The sequence below is a fragment of the Lissotriton vulgaris genome, chromosome 10 (genome assembly GCF_964263255.1).
Source record: "Lissotriton vulgaris chromosome 10, aLisVul1.2, whole genome shotgun sequence".
NCBI classification, from domain to species: Eukaryota; Metazoa; Chordata; class Amphibia; order Caudata; family Salamandridae; genus Lissotriton; species Lissotriton vulgaris.
Genome location: NC_141698.1, coordinates 16,265,413 through 16,284,347, shown reverse-complemented (window position 1 = coordinate 16,284,347; position 18,935 = coordinate 16,265,413). Strand labels below are relative to the sequence as shown.

Sequence of the window (18,935 nt, the reverse complement as noted above, 5' to 3'; positions counted from 1 at the left end):
CTCCATGACTCCTCTTCACCCCCCCCCCCCCCGCAGTGCCCCCCCCCCCCCCTTGCTGGCAGCCCTGCCCTGATCACAGGATGCCCGGTTCACGTGCCTGGCCCCTTCCTTCGCCCCCTCTGCTGGAGGGGGGCAGGATGTGGCCCCCTCTCTCGCCCCCGCCCTGCTGAGGCACAATGCGGGGCCCTGTGCTCGGGTCTCTGGGACGCGGCCCCGGGCCCAGTTCCCACTGGAGCTCCATGGACCGCGGTCAGGGCCGCCTGTCTCTGCCCTCCTTTGATGTGGGCTCTGAGGGCGCAGGGGCCGCTTCAAGCGCCCTCTCAGTCACGCGGACTTTTGGCGCCTTTTCCCAGGCTGGGCCTCCCTTGACCCTTGACCCTGGCGTTGGGTCAGTCCTCTGGCTGGGCCAGGCTGTGGCCGTGCTTGATGAGTGGTGCTGAGGGCGGCAGGGACATGCTTTCCTTTGCTTTGCACGCTAGTACCCGCCATGCTTTGGAATCTCAGCGGGCAGACAGCCAAAGAAAGCTTCTGTGTACAAGATCACACGCCTCAAGGTAATCACAGCTCAGTGACACAAGCTTGTGTGTCCAAGATCACACGCATCAAGGTAATCACAGCTCAGTGACACAAGTAGGGTGACCAACTGGCATTGGTGCAAATTCAGGACGGTGAGTGTAAAAATTCAGGACAAAGGGTCAAAATTCAGGACACAAATTCAGGACAGGAGGTCAAAATTCAGGACAAAACTTTAGGACAATTGGATAAGTTTTACAGACACATCAGAGGTCGCACAATTGTATATAAGTAAGCCCAGCCATATCTAGACATATTCAGCCATTTGCAAACCTATCCATCATGTATCCTTCTATCTTTCATTTCACTCATCCATCCCTTCATCCATCCTTTCACTCATCCATCCATTATCCATCCATCCACCCTTTCACCATATCCATCTGTACACTCATCCATCCACTCTTCTACCCATCCATCCATCAATTCACTCATCCATCCAGCGATTTACCCTTTCACCCATCCAGCCATCCTTTCACTTACTCATCCATCCACCCACTGATCCTTCCACCCATCCACCCTTTCAGTCATCCATCATCCTCCCTTTCTCTCTCCATCGACTCTTTCACTTAGCAATCCTTCCTTCCATCCATCCATCCACCCACCCTCCTTCCATCCATCCATCCATCCACCCACCCACCCATCCATCCATCTACTCATCCGCTCATGAATCCATCCATTGACCCTATCACTCATCCATCCTTTCTCTCATCCATTTATCCTTTCACTCCTTCACTGGTCTATTCATCATTTTGTCCATCTACCTTCCCTTTCATTCACTCATCCATCCTTACATCCACCCTTTCACTCACTCATCCATCCTTACATCCACCCTTTCACTCATCCGTCCATCCATTCGCCCTTACACTTATCAATTCATCAATTCATCCATCATTTCACTCATCCATCCACCCACTCACTCATCATCCACCTTTTAGCTCATCCATCCTTTCACTCATCCATCCACCCTTTTATCCATCCAGCTACCCTTCCACCCATACATCCAGCTATTTCCGTTTTCTCTCTTCCATCCTTCCATTCACTCATCAATCCATCCCCTCCCATTATCCATCTATTCAATCTTTCATTCATCCATTCACCCTTTCACTAATTCATCCAGCCATCCCTTCACTTACTCACTCGCCCACCTTTTCATATTAATTTTGAGCTGAGCCTTTTTGAGAAGAGGCCCATCAAGAACTTCACCCTCGCTGCAGGAGCCATTCCAGGACTGGGACAGAAGCCCCCCCCCCCCCACCCCCCCCCGGTAGAGACAGGATCCACTACAGGAGGGGACAGGAGCCATCACAGGCGAGGGCGGGGGGGGGGGGTACAGGAGCCACCACATGGGGGACAAGAGCCATCACTGGGGGGGGGGGGCAGGATCCACCAGGGTGGACACAGGGGTGGGTATGCAGTATTCTAGTATCATCTTGGTCTCTTCCAGGGTGGGGGGGGGGGGGGGGGCGCTCCTCACTCTCACCTGGACAAGACAACGAGAAGACAGGCTCTGTTTCCAAAATGTTAGTTTTGCCCCCCTCCCCCCACACTGATGTATAGTACTGAGAGGAGATACTCCAAGAGAACTGATTTAACTGAGAGTCCTCCTTACTTTGTTAATCAGTGTGGGTGCGATTGTGCCATTTCTCTATTTTATTACAATATAGACTGCATGTTTGAAGAATCGAGGTTTATTTACAATTTAGTGACACAGTAATTAAGCTCTGTGAAGTGCACCACGTGCTGCCTAGGTGTAATCAGGGCCGGTTCTAGGATGTTTGGAACCCTGGGCAGAAAGGGAATGTCTCCCTCTGTCACCTTCAAGCACCTCTTAACAGCTCATCAAGGGCTGAAGGTGTGAGGGTTGCCATCCCGCTGTGCCTTGCCAATGCTGATGGGTATCTGAGCTTTTGTACTGCCTCGGAGTCTATTACACCCGACCTCAGCAGACCTCAGGAGCATTGCAGTCAAGAAGGGAGGTGGGGGCCAGCTGTGTCGGTTGTGCGACCAGTTAAAATTACGGACAAATGGCGTCCGTTAAAGAATCCTTCACGGACAACGGACAGACGGCCGAAATTACGGACTGTCCGTGAAATTTACGGACGGTTGGTCACCCTAGACACAAGCTTCTGAGTATAAGATCACAAGCCTCAAGGCACTCACAGCCATGGAGGCAGGAGTCTTTCAGGCATTCACAGCTGGGTTGGCCGTGGCCCTGTGACGAGGAGTGATGTGTCGGGTGGGGACCAGAGGCGGTGGACAGAGGCCCTGGACACCTGACGCAAGCCTTCCAGGGATTGTGCGAGAGCTCCTTGGACACCCGTGACTCGCGTGGTGGTGGAATGGTAGCCGCAGTGGGCAACTGGTAGCCTTTTCAGAGTAGGGAAAGGATCCGTGTGTGATGGAGAGCCATACAAAGAGAGGATGAGCGCCCACTGCCAGCCGGAGAGTGCATCCCTGGGTCCACCAGAGCCATGCGGCCCCCCGGTGACTGCATAGACTGGTCCAATGGCAGGGGTGCCCACCCTGTACCCCCCCCCCCCCCCCCCCCACGACTCCCATCAGCTTTGTCAGAAATATTATCATCTGCATGTCCTCATTCGCGGCCGTCTTCAAACAAGCCAACCAGGCCCCAAGAAGGTGTTCCTTCACCCGTGCCACCTTCATGGATTCGTCCCCCTCCATCGCTTACGTGTGGTCTCACCCAGCATGGCAGCACTCAGGCCCCGGCCCTGTCTCACACCGAGGACTGCAACAGCGTGTATGGAGGCGGACATAACAGAACTCATGACCTGGCCACCAGGCACACTCTCAAATTGAGAGTGGATCCCACAAGAGACAGTGTGAACAGGCTGCAGTTTTCTTGATGTCACTTCACTGGTTCGTAAATGAAAGCTGCAGGTGTCTTCTTGATGACTCCTAGTCAGCACTCTCTGAAGTTGTTTCAGACAATGAGGTACTTCTTGTCACACTCACAAGTGACATCAAACATCAACTGCAAGAGGGTTCGCTGCACACAGTGCAAGTGATGTAGTGTCGGGCAACACGCGTGTTGGTCACCTGGCAACGCTCTGGCGTGTATCTCCAGGTTTGAGACAACTGCTCTGGATGTCTGATTCAGTGTGAATCTCCCCTCTCGCTGGGGCAGGAGGGGCGTGGCGTGATCCATGCTGCTGTTCTCAGATCTTCAGGCAAGGCCGCGCTTGTAGCGCCAACATTTATTAGGATTGGATCTGAGAGAGGGTTGGAGCTTTCTTTCCTGACACTTACCTGTGGAGCCAGGGTCCGTTTACAATCCTGAAAGTTGTGGATCATGCGTTCGCCAGTAAACTGGTTAATTATTTTATTTTTAGGCTCCTGGATCCAGCAGGGCCCTCTTCTGTGAAATCTTGTATTTTAGGCTCCTGCCTCCACCATGGACTTCTTCAGTGAAATCTTGTATTTTCAGGCTCCCGGCTCCACCGTAGTCCTCTTCCATGAAATCTTGTATTTTTAGGCTCCTGGCTCTACCGTGGTCCTCTTCAGTCAAATCTTGTATTTTTAGGCTCTCGGCCACACAGTGGTCCACGTCTGTGAAATCTTGTATTTTTAGGCTCCTGGCTCCCCGTGGTCCTCTACTGTGAAATCTTGTGTTTTTAGGCTCCTGGTTCCACCGGGGTCCTCTTCAGTCAAATCTTGTATTTTTAGGCTCTCGGCCACACAGTGGTCCACGTCTGTGAAATCTTGTATTTTTAGGCTCCTGGCTCCCCGTGGTCCTCTACTGTGAAATCTTGTGTTTTTAGGCTCCTGGTTCCACCGGGGTCCTCTTCAGTCAAATCTTGTATTTTTAGGCTCTCGGCCACACAGTGGTCCTCGTCTGTGAAATCTTGTAATTTTAGGTTCCCGGCTCCACCGTGGTCCTCCTCAGTGAAATCTTGTATTTTTAGTCTCCTGGTTCCACCTTGGTCCTCTTCAGTGAAATCTAGCATTTTTAGGCTCCAGTATCCACTGTGGTCCTTCTCTGTGAAATCTTGTATTTTAGGCTCCTGGCTCCACTGTGGTCCTCTTTGGTGAAATCTTGTATTTTTAGGCTCCTGGTTCCACTGTGGACCTCTTTGGTGAAATCTTGAATTTTTAGGCTCCTGGCTCCACCGTGGCCCTCTTTGTTGAAATCTTGTATTTTTAGGCTCCTGGCTCCACCGTGGCCCTCTTTGTTGAAATCTTGTATTTTTAGGGTCCTGGCTCTGTGGCTCATGGGAATAGTCCAGCCCGAACTGCCAAGCCATGCCTTCCCTGGACCGGAAACAAGCTTCCGAGGACCGGTTTCTGGCATTCCAGCCGTCTTCAGCCTGGCTTGCTTGAATAAATAATACATATATATTAATAATACATTAATTAAATATATACAGTAAATATATAATATATATGTACTGAACAATAAGTATTAATAATTATTTTACTAATTTATAAATTAATAAAATATATTCTAATTTACTAATACATTTACAAACATAAAACAATAACATAAATAAAATGTAAGTAATATAAAAAATTAAATAAACATTTAATTTTTTTACAATTAATTATATAAAACGTTGGATAGCGTAAGGGTAAAAATTACTATTCCTACTCCAGAGAGTGCAACAGTAGGGAAAGCGTTGGATAGCGTACGGTAAAAATTACTATTCCCACTCCAGAGAGTGCAACAGTAGGGAAAGCGTTGGATTGCGTAGGGGTACAAATTACTATTCCCACTCCAGAGAGTGCAACAGTAGGGAAAGCGCTGGATAGCGTAGGGGTAAAAATTACTATTCCCACTCCAGAGAGTGCAACAGTAGGGAAGGCGTTGGATAGCGTAGGGGTAAAAATTACTATTCCCACTCCAGAGAGTGCAACAGTAGGGAAAGGGTTGGATAGCGTAAAGGTAAAAATTACTATTCCCACTCCAGAGAGTGCAACAGTAGGGAAAGGGTTGGATAGCGTAAAGGTAAAAATTACTATTCCCACTCCAGAGAGTGCAACAGTAGGGAAGGCGTTGGATAGCGTAGGGGTAAAAATTACTATTCCCACTCCAGAGAGTGCAACAGTAGGGAAAGGGTTGGATAGCGTAGGGGTAAAAAATACTATTCCAACTCCAGAGAGTGCAACAGTAGGGAAAGTGTTGGATAGTATAAGGGTTAAAATAACATACTTATAAATAAACGATTTTTGTAATTATAAAAAAATAAACTATTAAATAAATATAAACAATATACAATACCTATACTTAATTATAAAATGCATGCTTAGCAAAATATATTTTACCTAAAATTAATTTAAAATAATACCATTTAATAATATTTAATTACCAATTAATAATTAATTAACAATTATATTATTTACAATTAGTTTTAATACATTATTAATTAATTAAATTTACTTTACTTCCCACCATATTTCCCTATAAAACCACTACCCACAACATAACACATTTATCCATTTATGAATTAATGAAAATAATTAGCAAATAATTAAAATTAATTAACTATTAATTAAAATTAATTACCAATTAATTACATTTATTTTATAATTCCTACTAATTATTAAATAATTAACCATAATTAAATTACTCCCCACCCTATTCCCCTATAAACCCACATCCCGCTACAGAAAATATATATCAATTAATCAATTATTTTTTTTTCAATTAATTAATAATAATTAGCAATTAATTTTAATTAATTAATTAATCCTACTAATTATTAATCAACTTACCATAATTAAATTACTTCCCACCCTATTCCCCTATAAACCCACAACCCGCTACAGAACATATATATCAATTAATAAATTAATTAAAATTATTTTCCTATTATTTTCAAATAATTACCAATTAATTATAATGTATTAATAAATCCTACTAATTAATAATCAATTTACCATAATTAAATTACTTCCCACCCTTATTCCCCTATAAACCCACAACCCGCTCCGGTACTAAAACATACAATTTTCTTATAAATTAATTTATTATTATATAAAATTAATACACATACAATAGTAATTATTTTAAATACTTAAATTAAACATATAACACATACATAATAAAAAACTATAAAATAATACAAATATCGATATTAGTGTCATCGAAATTAGTAACATCGATATATATGCTATCGATATTACTAACTTCGATATTACTTACATCGATATTAAGAATTTCGATATTACTTACCTTGGGTCGATATTGGTATACAACGTTTAGCACGCATTTGTTACAACGCACTACCATTACAACGCAGGCATTACCACGCATACCATTACAACGCATTGCGCTGGGGGGCGCTCTAGGATAGGGAATAAGTTTAATTTTATATCCAACACCTTCCCTAGTGTCCACAGGGACTGGAGTTGGAATATAAAATTATACTTACCACTATCCAGCACCTCAAAGCGCTATGCGTTGTATCGGTATTCGTTGTAAATACCGCGTTGTAAAGGTATGCGTGGTAATAGTATGCGTGCTAACGTCATACATCCGTCGATATTCTGTTCTGCGATATTCTTGACTTCGATATTATGCTCCATCGATATTTCAGACTCGATATTATGGTAGGTCGATATTTCCTACTCGATATTTTGACTGTGTACCCATTTGGACGTGTTCTAACGTAGAAGCAGCTCTGATCACTTCATTGGTGGCTTCAATGCTTCTGAAAAAATCTGAAATGTGTTGTAAAGTTTATTATTAACTGGAAAGCATCCTTTTACTGCGCTTCTGAGGCCAGATTATTACCGGTGTGCCCTGGGGGCGCAATGGGCCTTTGCACCAGCTTTGTGAGCACTTTGGTATTAGAGAAGGGGCCGGAGACGCTTGTGCGTTCTCTTCTGTAATACCGATAGCAATGATGCACATAAACCGCCAGTGCTATCTTCAGAGGGTGTTCCCTCATTTGCATGGGGGGGTGTGGCCACAAGAACTTGAGGAAATCCCTTTGCCTCTGCGCCCGCACCATATTACAAACGCGGGCGCTGTGGTAATGAAGCTGTAAGGAGGCGCGCCTCCTGAGAGCGGCCCTCTGGAGGAGGGAAGTGGGTTCCATGGACCCCCCCAGACATCCCCTTGCAGGGTGGGTGCAGTCACTCAGTGCACCCGCCTGCAAAGGGATCTCTAATCCCCCTTCAAAGTGCCGCCTGTACTGTGAAACTCGGAGCGCTTCAAAGCAGCTGCTCCATGTTTTACCTGAATACACTGCCCTGGGGGCAGCATTTGTTCGTGGCTGTCCTGGGGACGGTGTAGTCCCTGTATTGTGGCTCATTGTCCTGGTTAGTGCTGGGTGCACCTTTTGAAAGTTACCCCAAGCGCTAACCAGGAAAATGCGCCCACACTGTAATATGGCCCCTGGACTGCACGTGATTTGTTGACGCACAGTATTTCTTTGACCCCCACCTCTCTCGGCCCTGTATTACCTTTTTAGGTCTCACCTACGCAGCACGCAAGCACTGCTTTAGAGACCTTTTGGAATCACTCCAGAAAGAGCTCCCCCTCCCTCCGATCGATGGATGCCATCACCTCCCTCTTAGGTTCCTCTCCTCCGGAGGCTCCTCTTGCCCTGGGGGCTGTATTCTTGGGGCCCGGATGTGAGGGGTACTGTCGGTGGTGACTCAGTGCCTCACCCCCTCCCCGCCTCCTCCTGCGCTCTGTACATTTCCTCACCTCTCCCTGGGGCTCCCCGCCACTGGTGGCCACCTCTGCTCCGCGAGCCGCTCGCCTTCTGTTCTTCCCGGTCTCTGAAGCCTCGCCACCGCCAGGCAGGGCTTTAAACCCCGTACTGGGCTGTGCCGGCATTGGCCCGTCCCCTTCTTCGCTGAATGTATATGATGTCTTTCGTTTTCCTTTCCCTGGCTGAGCTCAGCTGCCCCAGACAGCAGCTGACAGACACCGAGGAAGAGGCGGGGAGGAGCCAGTAGGTAAAGCTTCTTTGTTTTCACTCTCGCATTTGTCGCGCGCTGCCCCACCATACACACGGTCCCATTACAGACCTACACCACCACGACACTATCTCCACACGTTCCAAGCTTTGCCACAGGACCCTCAGGCACTCACATTTCATCTGGTATCCTCAAACAAAGCCCCGCCATCAGCGCCCTCACAGCCACTACTGTACCCTCACCACTCACATTCCGTCTAGTATCCTCACTGATGCTTCCTCTACATTCTCATAGACACACACCGCATATAGTATCTTCACAAAAAGCCCCTGGCACCCTCACCACTCACATGCCCACTAGCATTCGCACTCACAGTTCCTCTAGCTTCCTCATACACGCACATTCCCTCTGTTATCTAGACAAAAGCCCCTCACACCCTCACAGCCACTCTGGAACCCTCACGACTCACATTCCGTCTAGTATCTGCCCTCACGGTTCCTATAGCACCCTCACATACATCTGCTATCCTCGCCCTCAGCCCTCTGGTCCCCCCACACACTCACAGTCCTCAAGCATACACATGCAAAGTTCCCTTGGCTGTATGACACGCACCGCTCTTTTGGCACCCTCACACATCCCTATCACATCTAGTATGATCTCACACGGTTCTTGTGCCACCATCACACACACGCGCAGCCGCAAGGATCATAGACTCTTTTGGTTTACCCTAAAAAGGCAACTGTGTTTTAGACCCGTGCAACAATGAATGCTTTCTGTTTCATTTCTTGCTTTAGTAATAAAACTTGCTGGCACTTCAAGGTTTCAAATCTGAATAGTATTTTGGCCTCACTTCTTTATGTGGAATCAAGCGATACGTGAGTCACGCTACAGAACAACCCAATAATTCACCTTATAAACCATCTATCCAATAAACAGACAAGCTTCTCGATGTCAGAGAGAAATTAAACAGACATTTCAGAACAGTTAAATCACCTTTACGTGTACAGACCGTACTGTGGCCCGGATACTTGCACATAATGAATCAGTCAGGGTATATTCGAGGCAGTCACCATTCAGGAATTAGTACGAAGAACAAACAACATACGTGATTTGATGGAATACTTGATTTATTTATAAGTGTCACCATTCCCCTGGGTAGCAAGCTGTTCCCTCATACTGTGCCCTTACAAAGAGGAGGCAGCCACATGTAGATCAGCTATGGGCCTGTCCCCAAAAGTTGTAGCCAATCTGAACTGCTAGGCCCCGTTTCTACTAAGCAGGAATATAAACACCCCCTGCCAGTGGTGCACAGGAATATAAACAACCCCTGCCAGTGGTGCACATGAATATAAACAACCCCTGCCAGTGGTGCACAGGAATATAAACAACCCCTGCCAGTGGTGCACATGAATATAAACAACCCCTGCCAGTGGTGCACAGGAATATAAACAACCCCTCCCACCAGTGCACATGAATATAAACACCCCCTGGCAGTGGTGCACATGAATATAAACAACCCCTGCCAGTGGTGCACATGAATATAAACAACCCCTGCCAGTGGTGCACAGGAATATAAACAACCCCTCCCACCAGTGCACATGAATATAAACACCCCCTGCCAGTGGTGCACATGAATATAAACAACCCCTGCCAGTGGTGCACAGGAATATAAACAACCCCTCCCACCAGTGCACATGAATATAAACAACCCCTGCCAGTGGTGCAAAGGAATATAAACAAGCATTGGCATAGCCAATAGGTCTCGCCTTTGGGATCTTATCAATATTCTTGGTGCAACAACATCAACCGTTGCATGGCTAAACACTTATAAGGTCCCAAAGGCGAGACCTATTGGCTATGCCAATGCTTGTTTTTCTTTCTGTAGTTCTAACTGCACACATCTGGATTTCAGATCCCTGCACGTCATTGAGTTGCAGGAGCTCGCGATATCATAAATCTGACAACATTAATATGCAGAGTAGTCACTATTGACACAAGTCAAAGGTACCGAAAAAACACAGGAAAGATAAGATTTCCTTGAATCTACGATATAAGGAGATTAATTCAGGCAAACAAAGAGTAGTTACTGCTTCAAGAAAGAGGATGCAAGGGTTTAATGACATGTTATGAGTGGTATCTAACAACATGATGCTCGTCCATCGTGGTCAATAAAGACCTCGGCGTCTCATTGATTGCTTGACCGGGCTCTGTGCATCCGAAGATGACTGAGTCAACCGATTCGGCTGTCCTGTCACACAGACATGTGATGACACTGTTGGCAGGGCAGGACTGGGAATCAAAACCGGCCTTGGCAAACTGCCCGGACGGCCCCCTGGTGTGGAAGGGGGTGCGGGCAAGCTGTTGGTAGGGACGGTTTCGGACGATTTTGTTACAGGGGGACGAATTGCCAGCATCCGGTAACAAAAACTGCCCCCAGGGGCCCAAAACTGGCCCCCATCCTGTCGGCCCAGTAGGGAAACACCCGGTGCCCGCTACGGCCAGTCCGGCCCTGACTGTCGGTGATGTGCGGGCAGCTCTGGACCTGCAAATCGCACGCTTTCTTTGCGCCTCGGCAGGATGCCTCGCCTGGAAGGTTTGGCAGCTTTTGTGAATAAATTCGCACCATGCTGGGCGGTTCAGTGCGAGGGTTTCCCAGGCGTCGGTGCTGATCTCAAGGCACTTCGGGGAGGCCTGAAGCGTGTCCTCGAAACGCTTCTCTTGTCCACCATGGGAGCGCTCACTGCATACGACACACGGGCCAAAAATGCAGGCTGTTAAAGATGGCGCTTCAGGTGTTGGAACAGTCTTGTCTTCTCTCAGAGGATGCTCATACCAGGAGATAGCAGCAGAGGGAAGGACAGGACATCACACAGACACATGGACATGTGTCTCCATCTGTATTTTTTTTAGAAGACGGTTGAAAACAATTACAGAGGGACCTTCTAACTCACAGACGAACAGTTGTCTGTGAAGTTCTGTGCAAAGAATTCTTCTTGTGGAAGGGTTACCTGGAAGATATTTCGTTTTTTGTCCAAGATTTCAGGAGCCTCCAGAAACAGATAGCCTTGGACCCGGGTAACTTAGGTGTGACGTTTTGTAAGAGATAAAGAAACTTCTCATATTCCATATAGAATCCATAGGTAGCCATGTCAAGTGAGCATGAGCTGGGAGATAACTTGCTTTTTGGTGTTAATTATAAATAAGGCTCCCTGTTTTCCGTTTCTACGGATTTTTACAGATAAATACAGACAGAAAGCAAAGTGTTTTCTGTTGGCATTTATTTTTAAAAGTGGATAAATATAGAAAATACAAAATAAATACGGATAAATACAGATAAAATATATGGCCCTAAAATAAATATAGATAAATACAGACAGAAATGTTAACAAAATAAATACCATAAAAGCGAGAGCCCTAATTACAAATCTTGCAGCATCAGGGGCTCTTAGAGGAGCGAGAGTGTTTTTGGGAAGACAAGTAAGGCAGGAAATTAAAACTATGGGAGCTTCTACTGAGAATGTCAGGCCTCTACGGAGAGTCTATGGGCCAGATGTAGGTAATCCCAATTTACCTATTCTTACATACCGAATGTTACAGATTCGGTATTTAAGAATAGGTAAATGGGATGTAGGTAATTTTTCGTTTAAAAATTACCGAATCGGTAAGATTCGGTAATTACCGAATCAGTATTTACTGATTCGGTAATTGCCATTCTTTCCTATGGGCCTGGAGGCCCATAGGAATGAATGGCAATTACCGAATCGGTAAATACCGATTCGGTAAAAGGGGGACAACATTGAAGGGTGGCAGGGTGTCACTTTGACACCCTGTTGCACCCCTCAATTGTGTATGGGTGCACATGTGGCAGACATACATTCCCTAAGGGCATATATGTCTGTCACATGGCACCTTTGAAAATGCAAAGATTTGCATTTTCAAAGGTATTTGTTATTTACCACCAACTTATAGTTGCTGGTAAATAACGAATCCTAAAATGGGAAAAGCACTCATTTGAGTGCCCCCTACATTTCAGATTCTGTAATTTACCAATTCGGTATTTTTCAAGAATCTGTAATTTACCGAATTATTAAATACCGATTCGGTAAATTACCGAATCTGAAATGTAGCCACCTACATATGAAAAGCCTAATTCCGGTCTGTGACAGCCGAAATTCAGTAAATTCGGTAAATTCGGCCGTTACCGACCGGAATTAGGCTTCCTACATTTGGCCCTATATTCCATGTTTTTGAGCTTTTGGAGTTGAAATAGAACATTTAAAGACATTGTTATCATGTGTTTGTTGAGAAGGGACTTAGGGGTTTAGTGCTGGTGATAGGTTTTGGATTGATACCAGCAATCTTAATGCTTTCAAACCAACTTTGGCAGTTAATAAGGTTTAATTTGTAGCTGATTAAAAATTTAAAAAAACAATCTTCAAAGAATTGATTTTAAAGTATTTATGCAGAGCCAGCTTGTTCCTAACGTAGGAATCCAATTTAAAATAGGGTCGGGTGGCATCGGGTGCTCAAACAAGCACTGACAAAGCCAACCGGACTGCATGCTCACACAACGCCGGTGGCTATCATAAAATACATGTGGTTGTGCTTTAAGGAAGGATGCACACCATGAGGAAGCAGAGTCGTGAGTAGGCTAGAAACTATCCACACACGAGCAATGGGCTGGCCCAGAGGCTACTGCATGTGCTGTAGGGTTTACCATAGGTCTTTGTCTCCAGGCAAGATCTAAAAATGCTAGGGTGGTCAATATCTTGGTTCTGTTTTTTATTTTTGAAGCAGCACATTTCCCAGTGATCTTTATGACGAAGGACAAGCCATAGATGGGGCATTAATCATCAAACATTGAGTGCTGGGAGTGCTGTTATTTTAGTAGTGCTTTGACGCGTGCCGCCTTGAGGCATGGTGGTACCACACTACTTTGGAGTGAGGAGGCTGACAGAGCCAGCCAGTCTGGGACACGGTTTGGGCTGGTTCATTAGCACCCGCAGGAGGGACAGCATTAAATGTCAGAGACAGCAGAGAGAAGAAGGTGTTCTTTAGAAATGAAAGTTAATTAATTCAACTTTGAACCCCAATTAGACTGTTTTTGAGGTGCAGAGATCTTCAGAGATATGTAGAATGTTGTATCCTGACCCTAGCACTTTAAGTGAGGTGAAAAGTTTCTCTCTGATTTTGAAAAATGTATTGGAGAAAAGGAAGCAATTTCATTGTGTCTGTATTTGTCAGGTACAGGAGGAGAGACGTTTTTAATTTGTTATTTGAATATTTCAGTTGTTTTTGGCTCTGTTTTGCAGAGATAATTTTGGAGTTTAGACAGGCGGACGTTATAAAATGAGTAGCAGGTTTTCTTTTTATTTGAGATACTTTAGGGAGAGAGGGCTTTAGGTGAGGTACAATCTTTGTAGCTTTTCAGACAGAGCATATTTTGAGGCTGAGACTTGTAGTAAAATATTTAGAAGTTTTAATTTAGTTTATATGCAGCCCCCCTCGATAGATGTGTAGGAACATCAAGGGAGACGTTAGGAGAGGAGTGTAATGGTAATGGAGACGGTTGGTGTCGGTGACGTCCAGTGGTTGAAATTATAGATAAGAGGATCTAAATTCTTGGGTCTCCTTTGTGTATTTTCATTCTCAGGTGAACAAAGGTTTTAGAGACTTGGCTGACGTCAGTATTACCTGTGATTTGCATTTAAAAGCTTGTCAGTCCTTTTTGAGGATGGCAAACTGGAATAGCATGGTGAGCAAAAAAAAGATGGATTTAGGCCCAGATCTCTGTACTGGGGTGAATGTATGACATTGTTCTGCATTCTGTCCATCAACTGTTCTTTTTGCATTTGTCACCCCGAGTGGTACGGGTATGCCCAGACGTGGGTCCCGTGCTCACTACACCACTGGAGTCAAGCTATCCTGGCTGATGAGGGGTGAAACCCCGCAACCAGTCCTAGGATGCTTGATTCCAGTCCAGGGAGGACCTGGCCTGGCAGTTTGGGCTGGCCTGTTCCCATTGGACGCACGGTCAAGACTGATTTGCATATGGCTGGGTCCAAACTGGAATGGCATGGTGAGCAAAAAAACGATGGATTAAGGCCCAGATCTCTGTCCTGGGGTGAATGTATGACATTGTTCTGCATTCTGTCATCAATTGTTTTTTTTGCATTTGTCACTCCAGCACAGCACTCATGGTTCAGTTGTTTTCATTGGTCTGTGGAATGGAGAATGTGTCAGAATAATAAGATAAATGTACATATCACTATCCCTTTTTACATAAAGGAAAATATCCCCAGGGTACACGTTCTTGGGACTGTCTGTAGTCAAATGTGTGTATCTGAAAATTATAGGGGTGGACGAAAAATTCTGCCTTGCTGGCAGGGTATGAAGAGTTTTGCTCACTCAGCGCTCCACTTGGCGTTCCAGCAAAACACCGCCCACAGCCCAGTGGCGAAGATTTTTCACACGTGTGGTTTGTCAACCTTAAGTTGGTGAGCGTAAGTGAGAATTTGTGTCCCCTAGCCAGATTTTCGAGCCCTAGAGCGCCTCCTGGCGAGATTTCTCAAAGCGGGTGGTCATCGCAGATCGCTACTTTTGTGTTTGAGAAGGCTGCCGCTCGAGTAGGAAATCGAGTAGAAAATCAACTTGAGTGGCAGAAAGAAGCAGCGCCCTCTGGGGCGCCGCGTGGTGCAGTTCGTGCTGATTTTACTGCGCGGAAGAAGCTCCCTGCACAAAAAGTCAGAGCAAGGAGCGCAACGTGCTAAAGTCCGACGGATCTCCTTGGAATCTTGTGGCGTTTTTAGGTAACTCCGCAGACTTCCATAGAGTAAAAGTGCGTACGTTCCTACTTGTACTATGAGTAACGAGAGTGTCCTGGTTCAGGCCAGAAGGTACACATGCATCAAAGCAGGAAAGGTCTACGGTGATACCCACTACAGCCCTGACCTGCGGAAGCATGGAGTAGAGTCCAGCACCAGGAGTGGCAGAGTTAGAACGCCGCCGGCCATAATGCAAGCAAAGAAAATAGAAGCTCTTCACACTAGGTGGGCAGTAAAAGTCTTCACTGGCCTGCAGTGGGTCGATCGCGTCCCTGCTTCCCGGTGCCACTGCACCTGCTCTACTAGTGGTAGCTATCCTACCACACTCATTCAGTTTTGGCCATCACATGTCTAAGAGCAGACAGTCATGTAAGGAGACCCCATAATGGCCACAAAATACAACAGCTTTTGACTTACCTTTTATTAGGAGACTACATTGTCCCAAACAGACAAGCATTCACCTCCAGCCTGTCGGGAGTGCTGTATCCTCTACATGGGACAACCATCACACCCTCACCATTCAGCCAAAGACAAGGAGTCTGGGTTCAGGAAAAGAACCACCTGGCTGGAAGCCCCCTTGAATCTGCCCCCAGCAGCCTGCAGTGCAGAGGGCTGGAGGGCAGTGTGCCTGTTGTGCCAGTCTGAGAAAGAGTGAGTCTGGTAACTAGGAATAAAGGAGATGCTATAGGCAGCCTGCAGAGACTGAAGTCAAGGGCTGATTCTCTCAAGGGCAGGAGACGACAAGAATCCACGGAGGGCGAGTGTTCTCCAAGATGGGCTTTGACGCATGTCACTGCAATGCACATTTGACTCTTCGCATCTTGTAAAAGGGAACGGGCTCTGTAAGTGTTTCATTTTGCGGACATTTTAAATATATGCGTAGTTAACTTTACCGTTTTTATTTTCTTTTCTCCCTTCCTACAAACAATGCTGCAGAACCACAGAGTTCACCGCTGGATATGTCATCGCACTTCGTTTAACATCTTCTACGCTTGGTGAGTGCCCAGATTTTTTTTAATGTATCTTACAAACTATGTCTTTTTGAGAAGTTAAGTCCTACTTCTTTTACTGTATTGAGTGGCAGGTGGTCTGGTCCCAGATCTCTATGCTTTTGTGGATATTGGAACGAATATAGCCCTAAATCCTCATCTTCATGAAAGGATTGAAAGATCAGTCATGAATCTCTTGCTCCATTGGCGAATAGGAGGATCCAGTCTGAGTTATGATACTCCATTGGTGGACCGAGGGATTCAACATTACATCCTTCACCCCTCAGGGGTCAGTATGATCCAGTCCTGACCTCCCTGATTTATGTTCTAAGAGGTCAATTTTAATTCTCTCATCCATTGATGGACAAGGCAGTTTGATGATAAATCTCTCACTCCGCTCAACGACTGGGTGAATTGTCCTCGGTCTCTTACTCCAATGGTTGGTTAGCGGTATCCAACCCTTGACATATCGCTCCATTGCTGTGAAATGGTACAAAAACCTAAATCTTGCATCCAATGCATGAATAGAAGGAATCAGCTCTAAATGGGTCCAGGCCTGGGTGGAATTTCAATTATGTCGGAGTAATCGGAGTCTATTTGGTAATTCCACGTAACTCTTTGACACAGAAATACTCATAATTATGCGATCACCTCTTCTCTTATAATTATGAGTAATTTTGGGGCCAAAATACTACTGCAAGAGCGTATTTAGAGAGTGTAAGTGGCCGCTCGCGCTCACTAATCGTGTTCTACTACATTTAGCGTTATTTCATAGCCTTAGCCCGTCACTTTTGGACGGGAGGTTGCATTTTGCACCAAGCAAATAACACTAATTGCCGGGACTACGTTGTATGGAATAACCTACCGATGAGCAGACTTAGCACAAAATACATAATCGCGCCCATCCTGGACATGAGGCAGCATTTTGCACTAAGAAAATAGTGCTAAATGCCTGGAGTACGTTTGGGGAAAATCCTACTCTAAGAGAACATTTAAAGAGGGTGAGCGTGAGCGGCAGCTTGAGCTTAGTATTCACGTTCTGTTGCGTTTAGTGCAATTTCTTAGTACAACGTGCCTTTCTGGTGCCCATTTTGGACAGAAAGAGGCATTTTTACATTAAGAAATAATGGTAAATGCAGAATTACTCTTCTCACATAATTATATGTAATCTTGTGGAATTCTGAGGTAACTGCGTGATTACACTACATGAAATTCCGCGAGGTACACCCACCCCTAAATGTTTCCTTCTTTGTGAATAATTTGATTCAATTTCAGATATGTTATCTGATTCATGGAGAGTGAGATTCAATTCTAAACCTCTTAGTGGGGATTGTGATTCTATCTTAAATCTCCTACTTCATTAGAGAATAGTGGATCTGAACAAGAATCTCTCATCTGCATTACTGGACAGTGGAGCCCAACACAACATCTATTATTCAAATTGTAGATATTGATACCCAATCTTACACCCCTAATTGAGTTAATCTATTTGTCTTATCCATTGGTGGAAAGTGATATCCGATCATAGATATCTTATCCAATCGTTTCCTAACGGGATTTGATCATAGGTTTGAGGATAATGGGGCCCAATTACACATGTCTTGTATGTTGGTAGCATGTTCGATCCAGGCTAAATAGCTCTTTCTCTTGACAGATTGTGGGAACTGATCCTAGTCCCTTACTCAGTTTGTAGGTGGTGGGACCCCTTCCCAAATGGCATGCTCTACTAGGTAACAGAGGGATTCAGTCCAAACCTGGTTATGCTTCAGGTGGACTGTGAGATTTTGCTACGAATCTATAACTTTATTGCTGAATAAGAGAATATGATTTTTAATCTTATACTCCAGTGACATAGGGGGCGATAATGTTTAAAATGTTATATTACTCTAATTTAAAAACGGTTTATTTTAAACAAAAGTAGATAATCTCACATTTCACAGTGGTGGCATTTCCCGAAGCCACAGGGATAGTGCAATTGATAACATGCATGCCCTGAGAGCGGGTGGCATCACAAAAGGGTCCTTATAGCATAACTTGATATAATTGACAGGCAGCCATGCTTTTGTTCTTTTAATGTTGTATTTATTAAACTATTGAACCTGCAACATGTTAATAAAGACTGATTGATAATAAACACAAACAGCTGGCAAAGGAAGATAACTACAGGTAAAAGCATTCTTACTTTGAAAGGACAAGTAGGTACTAATCTGCATTTTTGAAAGGTTGCGATTAGTAGCCTTAACTATCCATTAGTTAAATCACTGAAGCTTAGTTTATGCATGGGTGAAATAGTTATTATGCAAGTGTAGTCTTGAATAAATTCCTATTAACCCTTTCGATGCTGATGATGAGCTCAGCTCGTCATCACCCACGGGTGTCGTGTGCTGATGACGAGCTGAGCTCGTCATGACAACAGCAAAATGGTAATTTGCAGCACAGCGCAAAAATCACCGCAGCAGCGATGCGGTTAATGAACTTAGTTTAATTTGTGTAATTTCTGTGTTGTTCCATTTCTGCACTTGCAAATAAAGTTCAGCCGTAGGAGTCTGGTTCACGCAAAAATATCGTCTTTGAACTTCTAAACTGGATGCGTGTTGCAGTAGCGTGTGCTACACAAGCAATGAGTCTTGCTTTATATTGTAAAACACATTGAGCAGGCGTC

The 18,935-nt window shown here is 45.2% G+C and overlaps 1 protein-coding gene across 3 annotated transcripts in view; it reads left to right on the top strand.

Moving 5' to 3' along the window:
• The window catches only part of L1CAM (L1 cell adhesion molecule), a 603,152-nt gene that overhangs the window by 75,013 nt on the left and 509,204 nt on the right, over positions 1 to 18,935 (top strand). For all 3 annotated transcript variants that reach the window (XM_086940236.1, XM_086940234.1, XM_086940238.1), the window contains exon 2: positions 16,221 to 16,279. The gene's annotated coding sequence lies outside the window, so the exon portion shown is untranslated. The remainder of the gene's footprint in view (positions 1 to 16,220; positions 16,280 to 18,935) is intronic.